Source organism: Lates calcarifer, linkage group LG15 (genome assembly GCF_001640805.2).
Source record: "Lates calcarifer isolate ASB-BC8 linkage group LG15, TLL_Latcal_v3, whole genome shotgun sequence".
Lineage (NCBI taxonomy): Eukaryota > Metazoa > Chordata > Actinopteri > Centropomidae > Lates > Lates calcarifer.
In genome coordinates, this window is record NC_066847.1 from 29,884,591 (window position 1) to 29,901,767 (window position 17,177).

Below are 17,177 nucleotides of genomic sequence, written 5' to 3' on the forward strand. Positions count from 1 at the left end.
TGTGTGTGTGTTTTTAGGATGCTTTTTTCACTCCTGCTGAACACAAGCCATCATCTGTCCTGTAGTATTTTCTTATCTGGTACAAAATGAATGATATTAGATATGTGTCATTTAGAACTTTGTCTTCCTGTGGCAGCAGTCCAACAGGATGCTTACATCCACACGAGCTAATGATGAATTGATAAAGTTGCACATAAACATTTGAAGAGATGTAGACTCTAATCCTAATACTAATACTAATACTATATTCCTGCTCTAAGTTCAAATATGGTGTACCACCAGAATCAGTGCTTGGACTACTTCTGTTCTGTTACCCTGCCACATAGTTGCATCTTCAAAAAACTACAACATACATTTCATTCCTATGTCAACAACACACCAGTCTATCATCCCGTAATAGTCAGTGCCTTCCCTCCCCAACTTGTGAAAGTAGAAAACTGCTTGTTTGCAGGTCAACCCTGGATGTGTAACAACTTCCTATGTCATTCGTCCAGAAGTCTGAAATGTTGCTTTATTGGCCAAGTCAGACATTGATCTGTTTCTGTAAATAGTGATGGCTTGGTACTTTCCCAGAGAAGTCAAAGCCAGGATCCATCCCATTTTATCCAGCTCAGACACCAACATCCTCGTACATGCATTTGACAACCATATTGCATGTGTTTTTCTCTTACAGCAAAGAGAGACCTCACAAGCTCTCTGAAGTTTGATCATCCAACACCTTTGCTCATGTCTTATCTGCACTGGCTACCAATACCAGCCACATCTGATTTCAAAATCCTTTAAATGGTCTGACTCCTCTCGTGTTCTTCAGTCCTCCCACCCCAAACACTCCACCTTTACATTCCCTTGATGCTTGTTATTTAATACTTCCAAGAGTTTTATGTGGTAGAGCCTTTGCACATTGAACATTTCCTCTTCAGAATAAACTCACACTGCAAAGGCAGATGGGCCCTCCTTTGAGATTTTAATGTCTAAGCTTAAAAAACAGCTTTTTTTCTCAGGTTTGGTCTCTACTAGTTTCACACAGTGGGGAAACATTCACTGACTGCTACCATTGTTTTCCTATTCACATAGCCAAAAGTAACATTATTGTTCATTTAGAGTCATCTTTCTCTGCCTTTAAAGTCTAAGTCCAATGTTCACCCTCCTTTTAGCTCTGTTTTTTCTCTCCCTAACTCTCAAGGTAAATATCTGACTCTTTAGCTGCTACATGTTCCATTGCGCTGTGTCTGTCTGCTGTTAATCTGTCAAATGTACAAAGGTGAAGTTAAAAGGCTCTTGTATGAATGTGGTTACTTCAGTTGTCCTGCACTCTCTGATCTCATTTGACCCCTGAACTGTCCAATACTCAAAACTTTTCCTTGTCAAGTTTCCTTCACTTTTCAAGATCCTTGGAGACAGAGTGAGTCAGCGAGTCTCCTGATACTGTGGTGCGTTGTAGCACTGAGACAGAGACGCCACCATGGACCAGACCCTATCATAGCTTCCCTTCTGTCGACCCATTATCTTTCTCCCCCCGTGCTCCTTTTCCCTTTTCTCCCCATTTCCCTCCCCTCGCCTTCCTCTGGATGTTATCTCCAGCCGCTTATGCCCTAATACCCCAATTGTTGTGCTCTAAAAACAATAATTAGCAATCCCAAACGAGACTGAGGGGCGAATTTAACAGCTTTCTTCTGATGTGGTTCCCCCCCTCCTCTTCTCTTTATCTCCCCCTCCCTTTTTCATAAGAGCAAAGAGAGGTGGGGGGGGGGGGGGTTCGGGGGGTTCGGGGGAAGTGTTGGCAAAGCCTCTTTAAACTCTCTGGTATTATGGAGGATTATTTTGTGCTGAGATCCTGGCTTGCGTGTCTGTTTTTTCCCCCCTCCTTTTCTCTTCCTGGTTGTGGCAGACACGCTAGGTAAACAGTTTGTGTCACACTTGATTGCGTTTGAGAAATTAAAAAACAGGAATGACAATAGGCCAGGGCTGGGGATGAGGACTGGAGGGACACTGACACCATAAGACCCTGGCTCTTTGGGGACCCCTGCTATGCCATGTGACAGAGCGGCCCTTGCAGCCACAACAATACAAGACCTCGTCCTTCAGAGAACACTTCTTGCTCCCAGTCTCTGAGTCTATCTTCGCTGGGCCATCTGCTGTGCTTCTCTCTTCTTCCTCCTCCTCCATGATTCCTTGTTTGAATCTGGCTCAATTATTCAAGTGTTTACAAGCACAAACACTCTGCCAGGTTGGAGGTGTGCATGTGTGTGAGTGTGTTTTCTAGACATATTCCCCTTGTGATTCACATGCAGTCTGTGTATATACACATAGAGAGTGCAACATCTGTGCCTGTCACTGAAATCAGTGCAAAAGTTATAATACAGCAAGCCGTTTACAGTTTACACTGACTAAAGCTCAACCGAGGAAAATGTTGCTCAAAGCTTCTCAGCAAAACATGATTCTCCATGTATTGTAATATAGAGTCCTGTGAAAACAGCTGGAGAGGCTATATGACTGAAATACACATCTGTGTGTTGAGAGCAAATACAGTGCACTGAGGATCCAGGCCTATAGGGGGCAGTGTGATACTACAAAAGAAAGCTGATACTGAACATCATGATTTCACAGACTACACAGAGCACTGGAACCACAAAAAAGTGCAGAAGTGTACAGTGCTGACAGCATGTACTGTGTTGTTTGTTGCTTATGAAGGCCAAACGCAGCGAGTGCTCTTGAAATTACAGGAATTTAAATCTATTTTTTGAGGTTTGATTTGTGGTGGTTGCTCATGTAAGCCTGTTTTGTGTTTTTTTTCACAGTTAAATTTTATTCTCTTTTTTGTAAAGTGTTCAGTACAAATGTTTTATCATACTTGTGTGTGTAAAGCTAAATGTATGTGCTCTTTTATATGATCAGAAACATCAGCCAAACCCCTGTGTGCCTGAAATTTTGTGAGATGAGCTGCCTTGTGAGAGAAAATTACTGTCTGTCTCCACCACCCAAAAGGACTGAGTGAGGTAAGACACTCCACAAACAGGCAGCCATGTGACACTGAAAAGCTGCTGTGGAAAGCAGAAGTGTCAGGGTGAAGGAGAGGTGAATGTAGTTCAACTCCACCGACACATATTCATGTTACACTGAGGAAAACTTTTCCTAATCTCGATTCTTACAGCACATTTTTTCAGGTGCCTTACCTAACCTTTAAACTGATTATAAAGCCAACTGTTCTTATTCAGCATGATTTCATTAGATTAAGTGTTAGTTACTGTTAGCTAGCCTGTCTATAAAAGAAACACATCAAATTGTCATTGGAATTATTTGTGTCATCATCACATCATTCGTGTTGAGTCTGTTTATTCTGCATTTTCATCCTCCTCTCCAGATACTATTTTCTGTTAGCCTCAGAGACCCATGCCCTGTTTCACTTCCTTTAGTTTTTACCTTGTGTAGAAGGATTTACTTGTGGCCAACCAGAGCCACAGAGTCTAGCTTAAAGCCAAACACAGGCACTAACCCATTCATCACCCTGGGCTTTCTTGCCTCTGTTTGTGTTCTCCCTGTGTTACAATCAATCATGTTTAATTCAATAGGCCTCACTTTACTAAATCAAATCTGGAGTTTTGGATAAGAGTTTATGTTTACTCGTGCAGCACGTTTACTTATGATTATTTGCATTTGACAATTTAGCAGGAGTAAACCTGAGACAGGTTCCACCCAAACTGTCAAACTTGCACCTGTGTCAGGGGACCAACCTGTGCCGGCCTGCCAGCAGCTTGCAGGCCTCCCCTAATATATAATCTGTTGTTATACTGTCACCGCAAGGAGCACAACCAACCCCGCAGAGACACCACCGAAATTCATTAATCTAATTAAATATGTCGTATTGCCCAAATGAGACGCTGGTATGGCTTTGCTGCAGGATAAGTGCAAAGTAAGGCTGGGTCCCACAAGAGTAGCATACAGCCGACGTGCGCTAACGCTACTGCGCTTCATTACACTCTTAATTACCTATTGTTTCTAACTAGTTGGTGGCGTTTTAATGAGAATCTACAGGCAGTTAAATGTAATCTAAATTTTCTAATCTACTGGTCCATTACCAAGGAGTCAAAATGTTATTGGTTTTGTGAGTAATCAGACTTTTAAATGGTGCTGATATCACTCCCGGAGGGCAAGGAGTGGGTTTCGACTGTGTAATTGAATTCTGTTTTTTTTTTTCCCCCTCCTTCTACTTCTTCCTCTTCTTTTTCAGAGAGCTGAGAGGAAGGCTTTTCTGTTGCGGCTGGTCGCTCAGGTCGAGGAGCATGTCTTCGGTTCCGGTTGGATCACAAGGTTTTTCCGCTCACGGGTCACCATGGCGACCCCTTCAAGAAAACGTGTGTGTGTGTGTGTGTGTGTACGTGTTTATGTGGAATGTGAGTATGCATGTGTGTGCGTGCATACATTTTTGTGTGTATCTCAGTGTGTTTGTGCCCCAGTCAGCCTCAGTACTCTGCTGTGCTGTCACCTGCAGCCAGATAAGCCAAAGGATTTATCACCCAGTGAATTGCCTTTGAGTGGTGGATAAAATGGCTCCAATACATTCTCATATGAAAACGCTGCGAGGTTAATGAGAGCCAAATTCACAGAGGGCTAAATCTATTAGGTTTTCATGGATGGAATCAATCAACATGCACCACACCGGCTGATTTGTCATATTGAGGCATTGCCCGTTTGAATTCCAAAACACAGTCCTCCTCACGGAATGATTCACTTTGATTTTGATTGCCTCTTCATCAAGAAGATGACAGCTATGAACTAATTTTCTTTTCTATCATGTTACACACTTATTAGCTCCGGCTCTCCTTGGCAGATGACTGATTCTCTCCCTTTATAGAGCTACAGTTGGATTTTCCTCAGGTCTCTTCAAACAATCACAATGTTCCTGTATTCTTTTTGAATCAAATTATTTAGTTTTCACAGTTTCTCATTTGCGTAACAGATTAGCCTTTGACTAATTATATTCCTTTATCCTGCTCATGCATGTCTTGCAGATAGATTTGACTGATACAGAGAGTTAATGCTTATACTGCCCTTACAATATACCTTTATGTCCTCAATGGCTCTCTGTTTAAAATGGTCAAGTTAAAGGAATAGTTCAACACTGGGAAATTTGCTTGTTCTTTGTGTTGCCAAGAGTTAGATGAGTAGATACTCACATGTTTGTGTGAGAAATATGAAGCTACAACTAGCAGCCAGTTAGCTTAGCTTGCATAAAGACTGAATATAGGCAGAAACACCTAGCCTGGCTCTGCCCAAAGGTCAATGTCCATGTGTGAAAATGATTTTTTCAATGATTGATCATTTTTATCCTTATGTTATTTGTACAGGTTAAACAAATGAGATATAAAATTTTTAATTAGTGAGTTTTCAAGCTGTTGGTGGGATGATTTTGTTACCTCCACATAGACCCAGGCATGTTGGACTATTCCTTTAACAGAATAAAGAAAGCCTAACAAACAGAGCTTGGCATTTGGCTGAACCTCACAAGAAACCTCTTGTTTGGAAGCCTAATTGAACTGCCGATGAGTATTTTAGTGTGGTGAGTCAGGGTGTTCATTATTGTTTTAGCACGTGGGGTTGATAAAGGTCTTTCAGCAGCTCAAGTCTCCCCTGGATTTTCAGATCTTTCTTCAATAGCTCTTTTCAGACGGCACTATGTACAGTACGAGAAAGCTGGCATCACTTTATTCTCTGCGCACGGATGCTGTGATGCTTCACAAGAGGAAGTGTCTAATCATTACGGTGGAAATAAAAAAGACGAAAGATGCATTTGTCTTGGGCGTCTAGTGCCTTTCTCTCAGTGCGGTGATGGATGACAACCTTGGTGTGGAGTGTGTGTGTTTGTCTATCGTAGCCGTGCAAAGTGACCAGGGACAGGCGCCAACAGAAAAAGGCCCTGTCCCCCAACTAATGAGCAGCATTATTCAAATGGAGTCTTTGTTGTCAGTGCACTGCGCTGTAGTCCGCACACTGTTGTCAAAGGCAGCATCGCCTGATGCACCGCTTCCTCATGTTGATACTTCACCAGTTTATCTCCTATTGAAATGCATGTGGGAAAATAAGGCATCTTAAAACTGCTGGTAGTTCAGATTTCACTTATGGTTCTGTATGTACACCACCCTGCTGGAGATCATCTGTTAGTGATCACTGGTTTAACATACCCATCTCCCAAAAATAATAAAGGAATGATTTTGTTGCACTGTAGCCTCAGAGGACTCAGATGAAAGCTGTCTCAGAGGAGGATTACCCTCTGTGCTGCCAATACATGGTGTCAGCACAGGATCAAGCAGCAGGTGGGCACTGAGCAAAAGGCACAAAAAAAACCCCAGCAAACACAAAATGTCAACAAATAGAGGAATATCACCCAGTTTGTCTATCACACAGTGGAGTCACATGAAAAAAATCAGGAGAGGATCTTTCAAGGCCTGCGCCAGCTGACAGGAGGAGCAGCAGTGAATAAAGGAGGAGGGAAAAAAAAGATGGGAGTCGAAAGAGAAAAATCAGCCTTTCTACAAAGAAGGACGGGCGGAAAAAAGAAGGCAGGGTGTTGGAGGAAGCTCCTCCGACCGAGCCCATCTCCAGCTGTCACAAATCATTTCTGCTCGGGAAGTGAGGGGAGGCGAAATGTCAAAATATTTGAATAAATTCCACAGAAGCCTGTTGAGAGTGGGGCGGTGCGGTGAGAGGGGTATTGTTAGCGCCAATGGGGTGGAGAGGGGATGAGAGGGTTGGGGAATAAAAAAAAAGGGGGGGGGGGGGGGGGGGGGGGGGGGGGGCAGGAGTGGAGGGGGTTTGCATGTGAAATAGCCTTCACGGCCCTCTGGAGGAACACAAGCTAAAGGGAAATCAAAGGTTTGGCCACTGCAGTGATATTTTTGTTCATTTTAAACAATTTCCTCCCTTGGCTTATATTACTGATAATAACACTGACATCACACAACAATGTAGATATGCTATGCCCCCTCACTGCTACTGTGTACTGTATACAGCACAGACTTTTAGACAGCTAGAGTCTCCTTGCCTCCACATCTATACATACGTTATCTACTCCAGTCAAATGAATACCCTGATAATTTGTATGTCTTTATTTCATACCTACTGCATCTATGTTCTTCTGTAAAGAAGGACAGTGATTTTACTATTCAGTTTTGACTGTGTATATTTTATTCATTTGATTTATGTTCATGGCATATGCACATTGCCCTGCTGTAGTTTTTACCTGTTTCTTTGAACTCTATCATAATGCAACAATCCATATAATTTTCTCTTGAATTTCCATTCACATATTTCTAATTAAAAGTCTTTGATGTTGACATTGTTATTCACATAATTCCCATTTGTCATATTCTTAGTATATTCTGCCATATATTTGTCTGCTCTGTCCCGTCTCTTTTTAAATGTGTAAAAACACCCTCAGGTGCCTTTGGAAATTTTTGTATCATCTTGATTTATATTAGATATGACTGAACAGCTTCTACAACTCTAGATGGTTATGCTCGTATTTCACAGTTGGGATGCACTTTGTTGTAAGTGTTGTGTTTTCAGGTGAGGATGAGTGATTGTGTTGGGGGTGCACTGTTTGTCAGCCGTTACAGTGACTGTTGGTTGGGGAAAACATTCTGCCTTAGATCTAATGTATCTCTATAGTTCCTAGCCAGAGTTTTGTAATACCATGGCCTCAGGCAGACATCTGTCCTTTCTCAATAGCTAAAATTTCCCCATTTAATCAAATGACTCCTGTTCTACTGACTTTCATGATTTAACTATTGAAAAATTATTAAACCTTGTGCAACCTAAAGAAGATATTCAGGCCATGTAATTAGAAACTTCACTACTGAGAAGTAAATTTTTTTATGTGGCATTGGAAGGAGCTGTCTAAAGTGGATGTGGATGCTTACAAGTGGCAGGGGAAGTCTAACGAAAGATGCTATTGAGCTGCGTTATCGGAAATGTAGGATCCAGTATTTTTGAAGCCTGTCCCATATTAGAGACTAAAAGTCAGGTTATCTGGTTTATGTTGCATCAGTTGTGACCGATCTTTCCTTTTTAATGTGTCTCTTGCAAGTCTAATTTTGTTGAAGTGTAATACTGAATCGTTGGACTCAAAGAAATCAAACAAACAAAAAGAAAGTGCCATTCACTGAAAAAAGTAATTATGTTCCCCTGTAAGTGATTTTTTCAATCACTTACTTTGTGTTTTCCAGGACAAACTTGTAGAATTACAACATCCAATGTGTCAAGAAGAGACTGCAGACTAGGAGACCTCCATTCTACAAGTTTTTAGTGAAACAAGTGGTGCTCTGCACTCTGCACTCTGCATACAGTATAGTAAGAATAACTTAAAGTTAGCCTGTTCATTGACCTCTCATACGCAGTACACAGACGTCAACATTCATGTATTAGTTGATGTTCTGGACTGAACATCTGTGTATTTACCACAGCAAAAAGGACAGATGAAATTTTTGGAATAAATGAATGCAAAAACTGTGACTTCTGAAAGCATTGCAACCTTAAATGGTGTTAAAACACACTTGAGTACTGTGTGGCCAAGTTTAGCTTTAAGCAGTGGCAAAACACAGCAGATGTTATACAACTTATAGCACCTGTTAGTGTTGATAACTGTTTTGTACTTTTGTTGTCTTTGTATTTCTGCTACTGTCATGATACAACATAAGTACCAGTTGGTTAAGCTAAGTAAAAGCACTGTCATTTCTTAAGTTATCTGCTGTATGTAGCCTGCTGCTTCATATTTTGGGAGGATAATGCTCTGCCCTCTGTGGCTCTTAAAGACGCTCAGTACTGGAAAACTCTTAAATACTAGAAACATTTAGTGGTCTACACCTGGTGTATACTAAGGGAAAATAATACTCACATCTTTTGTTTTGCCCAGCAGGTCTGAACTTAAGCCAACATCATCATGAGATAATGTTTAGTTTGGTTAATGTTTAGTTTGGTTTAATTTCCCCCTGTCCTCCTATTAATATTTATCATACAAGGTGAAGAGTGAATTAAGGACAGGTTCTGATAATAAAGGTCTGATGATGCTTGTTTGTTCAAAGTCTCTGAATGCATGTTCTCTATCAGCCTGTGTGCATCTACTCTCTTTGTTCAGATGATCCCCCGGGGTGCATTAGAAGTCGCAGGGTCAGTGTCTCCTCTGTTTGCCTCTGAACTCACTAACACTGTATTTAATTAGGCCTCTAATCAGCCACTAAACACACAATAAAATGAGACAATCTATCTGTTTACCTCCCTTTCAACTCTTTAACACACATACACACACTCTGCATATTTGCATGTATAGCTGGTAAAAAAAAAAAATAATTAATTAATAAAAAAAAAACATTTATCAGGGAGAAAGATCAAGGTCATGACTCCTCTTCACACCCGATTCCCTGAAACCAATTAAACTGTCGGTCGGTGAAGTTCAGTTGGAGGACACAGATTGGAAAACAATAGCAGATGACAGCTTCTCTCCGCTATCTCTGGCTGGGTTTTCTTGCAGCAGTAATTATATTTGCAGATTCTGTCATTAAGACTAAAAAGCTGGAGAAGTTTTGCAATCAGTCGGAAATATTCCAAACGTTGTGTGAGATGACGTTATCAGTGTGTGGAAACAGAATGTCAGATGTCAAAGATTGTGACTGGAGGTCAGACCTGCGTGAAAACTTTAATGTTGAGGAGATGCGATCTGCAATGTCAAATCAGTCGTGTGAGCTTTCATGAAATGCAAAAGTTAGTGGGATACATTTTAACCCCACCTCCAAGACAACGTGCAGTTAGACTACTCTCGTTAGGACAACACCAATCTCAGTGATGGTAATGTATTATAATGTAAAATGATGACCTTGGACAATGTATTAATACTTACTGGCACTAACAGACACAACATTTTATGGTCCAAGAGAGAGAGGAAACATGATGAAGCGCTTAGGGTGTTTCCTGCTGATGATCTGGACAGTGACAGACATGGAGGATGACTCCCATAATCAGGTTTGACAGGTGGTTTTGTCGGTGTCACCAGACAAGAACCAACACACATAAAATGCAGATTATTAGACATTCCTTGATCCCATTATGCTATTTATTATAGCATTAACAGAGTTCAGTTTGCAAAGTTTAGGATGTAATAAGATGAAAAACAAGGAATGAGATACAGTCCATCTAGAGATACAATTTTTTTTCTTTAGACATCTTAAGCAAAGGCAGAGTACAGAAAATGTGATGCCTATCTCTTTTTCATTACCAAAAGAAACTTCTTCCATGGGAAACCAGAAAATAAAGCCTGAGGTTTACAAAATACATTTGAAAAAAAGTAATTCCAGATGAAAACAAAGAACATATATGTCCTAATATAACTTTCCTAATCCATATGCTGCTTGTTTTCAAGTAATAACTATTCTACAGAAATCAGAATTTTCTTGGTGTTTTTATATCTGTAAGACAGATTGTTGCTATGAGGCAAAATAAATAAACACATTTTGTGGAGGAAACAATCATTTTTTAAATTGATATATACCAATCTTCCAGAAAACAAGCTGAAATATTTTGCACCTTTCCACTAAAAAAACACAATTGATGTAGTAGATTGTTCCTGTATATCTCAACAGTTATAAATCCTACTGTGAACAATCTGTAACTGTATAAACACATAATGAATAAATGATAAAATGAAATAACAATATCATTTGACATAAGTCTTTACAGTGTGATACAAGAATTAATTAAGTGTTTATATACCTGTCATCATTCATTGGTGGGTTTAAAACTGTTTATTGATGTTGTTGAAACTCAAATTACATTTAAATCCACCACTGTGGTCCAGTCTGAAATAGATGACTTTCTGTGAACGTGAGTACAGATGTTCATGGCCCTCAGAGGATATATTCTAATGACTTTGGTGATCCCTTGACTTTTCATCTACCACAACCATGAGGCTAACAGTTGAGGCTATAAATCTCAAGCACTACTGGTAACCATTCATTGTTTCCTGTAGTGTCCAATACTTTATTTCATGACCAAATATAGGCAGTATAGTGACATAACCCTCAGCTGTACTTTGCGCATCATACTAATTAGCTAAGTTAGCTAATGGTGGTCATAGTAAACATAATACCAGCTAAACATTGACATGATAGCTTTATCAGAGTGACCATGTCAGTACACTGATGTTAGCATTTATCCCAACGCACCACTGTGCCCAAGTACACCCTCACTATGCAACATGGCTGAAATACTAAAATGCATTTGTGCCTTTCCTATTTTCACTTTGACATACCCCATCACCAAAACTGCAACATGTACCCTTGTTTCCATACTCCACTGTTACACTTTTACATTTGCACTCAACGTTGTCACCTCTGCTGGCTGATTAACACCACAGTAAATCTTTACCTGAGAACAACCGCACTGCATTGCACCTCATGTGCCAGCTCCACTATCTGCTGTCAATCATATGCAGCCCTCTCAGCTCCTGGCACTTCACAGTTAAACTGCTCGTGCAGGTTTTGCTGCTCACATGCCTAAATGCATAAAACATGTTGGACTGTCAGATATATTTAAATGTATGTAAATAATAAATGTCCTGCCACCTGGAAGTCATGTTTATAATGGCACTGACCACAGACTTGTCTTAAGTAAATTATACTGTACTGTAACTGAAGGTCCATTTATAAATCACAAGCTTCTACAACTCCTTAGTGTATGCTAAGTCCCACAGTACATAAACTAGGATAATATCATATGTTGCACTGCTGTGTAACTTGGATTGTTTTTTCTTGGGAAGTGCATTAAAATAGGAGGTTAGCTACAGTACAAGGCTACCTATCACTGCCTCAATCTAAACAGAGATGGGCAGGCATGTCTGGGTATTCTCAGAGCCTCATGAGACGTTTCCCCATGTGGGCTGACCGTGCTGCAGCTGGGAGAAAGGCACACACAGTCTTCTGTACAAGCAATAAGCAGCTTCTCTGCCTCTATGCAAAAAGGAAGGAGAGCAGCAGTCTCGTTATTTAACTGGCTTTTGACAGCTGGGGCATAGCACGGGACAGAAAGTGTGTGAGTGCATGGACGTGTGTGTGAGTGACACAAAGAGAAAAAGAAAATGTGTGTGTGTGTGTGTGTGTGTGTGTGTGGGTGTGTGTGTGTGTGTGTGCGCGCATATGTGTGTGTGCATGCACTCATGTGCGTGTCCATCCTCATTTGCATTTGTGTGTGCTCGGCCATGTGCATATGTATGTGTGGCACAGTGGACCAGAACAGAGCTCTGACAGTAGCAGGACTGCTGCTCGCTGATGCCTGCTGACAGCGGCTCGGCCTGTCAATCACAGAGCATGCCCACTAGCCACCTATTCACATCATCCCATCTTGTTAACTCTAAATCTGGCTGGGTGCTGTTTATATGTGTGTGTGTATGTGTGTGTGTGTGTTAGTGGGGTAGTGCATTCTTTCCTCTGATTTGTCTCTGTGTTACTGTTTGAGGGAGATCAAACAAGACAAAGTGATGAAAAACCCGTAGATGGATTGCTAAGAAACATGCTATGCTCTGAGAGTTAATCAGTTTTTCTAGAAAAGTCCTCCCATTCGATATAATGCACAGATGTCAAAGTAAAATTCATTATTCAACATATTCAAAAACTATTAAATATTACAATTAAAGCACCTGGCAAGTCATAGACATGTCCCCTATCAAAAAAGAGACTGATTTAGTCACACTGGGTGTATTTTGTGTCTCTAAAGTGATCCACACTCTCTGTTATAGGCCAAGCATTGTTGCCATTGGGAGAAGGAGAGCAAGAGCTCTTGTAGTCAGAGGTAATTATCTCCTCTTGTCACCCACAATGGATGCCTGCTAATGAGAGCTGGACTTGTGATTGGTTGCCTGTGGGTCTGTGGAGACGCTCAGCTTTTTCGGTTTTGACAATAGAGCCATGCTGCACTGCAGAGACAGTGTGACTGGACAAGTCATTCATCTGTGCAAATGCCAGCCAAAATGTGACCAACGCCGTACACAAGATCCATTAGGCTCTTAATTATCAAGGGATACACAGTGGGGTGTGTGTATGTGAGAGAGAGTGAATTAGAGAGAGAGAGAGAGAGAGCAAGAAAGACAGAGGGAGAGAACCTGTGAATATGAGATTCTGTGCATATGTTTGTTGTCTGCATGCATTTTGAAAACTTTCACTAGAGGTTGTAGTAAAGACAGAAAGAAAGATGCAACAATCTGGCAGCTATATCACTATGTCATACCAGCACTATTAGTGTTAATATCCACACAAGCTCATTCCACGTCTAACACACTGTCAGATTTTGTCTGTTACTGCCTTGAGGCCTAAAATGAAACCCAATTAAATTTTGTCCTCAGTTTAATTTAAATTCACCAATCAGAAAAATCAAGGTAAAAAAACCTTTAATTTCTGTTATCACTGGTATTGTTCACCATATTGTATATGAAACCACTGTTTGATATATTACCAACCCTGGATTTTTCATGAATAGACCATGAAAAAAGAGACAAAAGTAAAGAGGCTAAATTATATCTACCAGACCAGAGGATGTACAGTGGCATAAATGTCCATTTGAAACTTAATAATGGATATGTCTGTAGCTATACCACATATAGTTAATAGTTGAGTCTCTAAAATAGAATTTCAAAATTACACCCTGATATTGAAAAAAAAAAAGATTCCAGGTAAATGCTATGTGTGTAGAAACCACAGATATGTGTAGTATTAATGCTGTTCAGACCTTTAAAGACATCTAGTCTAAATTTAAGGAAAGAAATAAGTACTAATGGAATATAATAATTCTAGTAATGATTATACCACTACTGTTCAATATTCACAAAATATATATAAAACCGGTGGGTGAACAACATTATTGTAGTCTGCAAGTATAATGTTTAAAACTAGTTAAATACCAGGGAAAAAATCTCATATTCAACTCAACTTTCAAATAGTGTAAATCTAAAACAGATAACTAACACCATGAGCACATGAACACACAACAACGTCAACAGACCCAGAAAATGCTCAGAAACATCTCAAACACTTCATTGTTAAGTTTGTTTCACAACAAACTTCTTAGATTTTCTTAGTACCCCCCTCATTCATGTGGTGCCTCATATAGTCACATATGCACACAACACAGTGCAGCTGGCTGCAAAAGTACAGGCCACTCATAGCAACATGTACAACAAAGAAAGAAATCAGTAAAAACTGATAGTAAATCCAAGAGTAATGTGTGGTTGAGAAGGACCAATCAATTGTATAATGATGCTTGATGCTGTCTCACGACAGACAGTTGAGAATGACATGTGATGTGTAATTTAACCAACTACAAAGTAGCAGGGTTTGACTAACAACACTTCAAATATGTCACATACAAAACAAGGCTCTTAGAAAGTGAGGTCTCTTAAATGTAAAACAGTAAAACTGGTAACTATAATGATTCTGAATCAATGAATCATTATTATCAATCATTATTTTTGTATTTGTTATTACAAATACACAAAAGGAAACCTTTTAGGGATTTATTAACTTCTTACTCTCTCCCTGTTTCCTTCATCTGGTTTTAAAATTACTGTGATTCATCCTCCATGCACTCCTTCTAATGAATTTCTGGAACACTAGACAAAACAAGGTGCACTGTTGGTCCCTCCTACACATCATCCTAAAAGAAACACCAGTTCCCAGTTGTGTCTCCAAATCCTGAGCAATAGGTCCAACAAACGGACTAAGTCTGAGATTTATGAAAGCCAAGACATATGTGCTTTGGTGAACAGCCATGTGACAAAGGATCTTATCTTTGTAATACAGTACAAGCCTGGGTAAGCAAAAATACTTCTCAGACCACTAATAACTCACCACAAATTGCTTTAACCTTTGCAGGACACAGGTGTGACTGTGGCTCTTTGTATTTATGGGCACTGGAGTGTTTCCCAGGCAGTGAAGCCACTGCCTCTGGAGAACAGTGCTTTTATCAACTCCTGCATTACTTCTGAGGTTTTTATCAGTTTGCTTGTCATACTGTGACATCTCTGTCTGCTGTGGGTGGAGAGTTGGGCTGGGATGGAGCCATAGTGGAGGTTCAAGGTTTCTCTTCTGCAGAGAAAAGGCTTTTAGCACATGGGAAACTCATTTAGACTGCTAGCTCCAAAAAAACATACTTACTTACACTCTAAATAACTATAAAAATGTTAATGTTTACATCCATTAAACTTGATGCACCACTAGAAATGACACGGCAGCATGCATATTTAGATTACATTAGCATTATTTATTGATTTAAGTACACTGGTTCTACATTTTCAGATATTTGTTAAAAAATAGAGTGGTATTACTAAACCAAGCATTGACCAGAAAGTAGCAAAAAATATTTACTAGCTTATTTGGCAACATTTTCAGTATATTGTAATGAATTAAACTGGTAATAGCGCTGAAATGTGTGACAATTTCAATAATCTGTAATCATTTAAGAATACTAAACACTTGAGACTAGACAGTGGAAATTTCACATATCATATTAATCCTGTCATTTTCATGTATCAAGATACCTAAATACACCTAGATACCTAAAATGTGACCTTTGTATGTCCAGCACTTGCAGAACAGATCTTTGTCTAACTAATTTTTGCTGATACCGTTATGGGAAACAGACCTTATGTATTGGTTTTTGCTGACACTGTTAATTACAATTGGTACATATGCATGTGGGTCAGTCTATTAACACAGAGATGAGACATGCTCATGGTCCAGATAAACAGAAGACAAGCTGCAATGTCAGGTGGCAGCCTTTATAGGGCAAAATCACAGTGGTTTCAGTCTATCTCCTAAGAGTTCTCCTAAGAGAACTCATTGAAGACAGCAGCTACATGCACTTCTCTCCCTGCATGTTATATTATTTGTTATCTGCATAGAAATGTATTGTCTGCCAGTCAACGTCAGACTATTGGAAAAATGTAACTCTTAGGAGATAGGCTGAAACCACTTTGATTTTGCCCTATAAAGGCTGCCACCTGACATTGCAGCTTGTCTTCTGTTTATCTGGACCATGAGCATGTCTCATCTCTGTGTTAATAGACTGACCCACATGCATATGTACCAATTGTAATAAATATTCAGAACTGCAACTTGTCTTCTGTAAGTATTTATTCATTCATTCATTAAAAACACAAAATCATTTCACACAGCTTGACAGAGCTGATAGATTGCTGCTACGACGTGTTAAAATATCCACGGCAAAAAAGGTCTATTAGACTTTTCACATGTGAGGATTTGCTTGTTTATTGCGTTTATATTGGTACAATATACCTTTGGGTTTTTTGACTGTTGGTTGGACAAAATAAGATTCTGTATTTTAATACATTACTTTTGGATCTTGTAACTTGCAACAGAATGATATCTGACATTATACTGAACAAAATAATAATCATTGTCATCATTCACCATTATAACATCTCCTGCTGCTGTTATGATTTAACATGGTTGTTTACTTTGTTCTCTTAGAATATTGTCATATTGGAATATGCAAATTTACCTGTGTGTCATGAAGAGTTCCAGAATGGTGACTACAGTGAGTCAGTTATGAGAATCTCTCTGCAGAATTCACACACTCTTCAACCCGAACACACTCATTTGTGCCTGGATGATCAACTGTGTTGGAGTACTCTCTTATCGTTGAACTTACAGTCGTGAAATTTTCGTTGTCGCTTTGACAAACACTTTGTTAAACCTGTTCTGTATTTGGATATACAGCAACAAAATATCAATGGATTTTACTGAAGGAAGCAGAGGAATCTACAGACCCATCAGGGTATGTGAGAGTTTTCTTTTTTACTCGAGTTTGACTGTGAACATTTTCAGAAGTAATGTGAATAGCAAACCAATGATCAAACCAATGATCAACTTTATTGTATTTTCCTCACAGGTGTTGTTTGACACACCCATATATGAACGGGCTCTGCAGACCTGCTGGCATGTTGGCTCTTATAAGTCTCAGGTAAGACCCACTGTAGTTTTCATGTCCACACCAACATAAAGTACCATAAACTGTGTCCTGTACTTGAAGATAAAGACATGTGATCTCTTGTATGGTGTTTAGATTGCACTGGTTGCTGAACTTCTGAGGCTCCAGCAGAAATACCAGCTCTCATCTCAGGT

General features: G+C 39.7%; 2 long non-coding RNA genes across 2 annotated transcripts; both read left to right on the forward strand.

The window, feature by feature from the left end:
* Positions 1-2,275: 2,275 nt before the first annotated feature.
* Positions 2,276-6,713, forward strand: LOC127143369 (uncharacterized). The gene is made up of 3 exons (XR_007814739.1): positions 2,276-2,769; positions 2,896-2,996; positions 4,229-6,713. It is a non-coding gene; the product is annotated as an uncharacterized LOC127143369 (long non-coding RNA).
* Positions 6,714-16,544: 9,831 nt separating this feature from the next.
* On the forward strand, positions 16,545-17,170 carry LOC127143370 (uncharacterized). The gene is made up of 3 exons (XR_007814740.1): positions 16,545-16,830; positions 16,945-17,016; positions 17,119-17,170. It is a non-coding gene; the product is annotated as an uncharacterized LOC127143370 (long non-coding RNA).
* The last annotated feature ends 7 nt before the right edge of the window (positions 17,171-17,177 follow it).